Below are 671 nucleotides of genomic sequence, written 5' to 3' on the forward strand. Positions count from 1 at the left end.
TGGCCAGCTCCACCATCAGCCACAGGATGATCCGCGGCACCTGCAGACACGCCACACACAGTTACAAACACACACCAACCTCTCAGCCTTCACAAAACAGAAGACGTGCTGGTTTTTGGTAATGATGCACTGTGGTAATGAACACGCACAAAACTGACTGGAAACTGGAACTTTAAAACACTAATAAATAAATCCTATGATCTCGTGATCTTAATAAATAAATCTTAAATCTTATGATTTTTTTGATTGACCAACACTGCATGAGTGCTGTGTAAAAGAGGCGCACACTGATGTAAACACCTAAACATCACAGAACGAGAGTTCGGCTGAATGAAAGCGCAAAGTCACTCTCTGACAGTAAATGACGCTAGGAGAAAGACTCAGATTACACCTGCTAACAAAACACACTGCGCTGCTTTCCGTTTCTGCTCACTGAGGAGCATTTACATGTCTTCAAACAGCCTTCCAGATTTTTGCATCAATTTGGGTGTTTATCAGACAACACTTATTCGGACTTAATATTTGTTTTCAAACATTTGAATACATTTTTGCATTTTAATCATGCCAGATAAGATTTCTGAAAATGTTGTGATTATTTATTACTGTTCTTTAGAGTTGCATTCATTTGTGTTCGTGCACTACCAGTCAAAACGTTGAAGTAATTAAGTGGG

Source organism: Sinocyclocheilus grahami, unplaced genomic scaffold (genome assembly GCF_001515645.1).
Source record: "Sinocyclocheilus grahami isolate Dianchi unplaced genomic scaffold, SAMN03320097.WGS_v1.1 scaffold3802.1, whole genome shotgun sequence".
NCBI classification, from domain to species: Eukaryota; Metazoa; Chordata; class Actinopteri; order Cypriniformes; family Cyprinidae; genus Sinocyclocheilus; species Sinocyclocheilus grahami.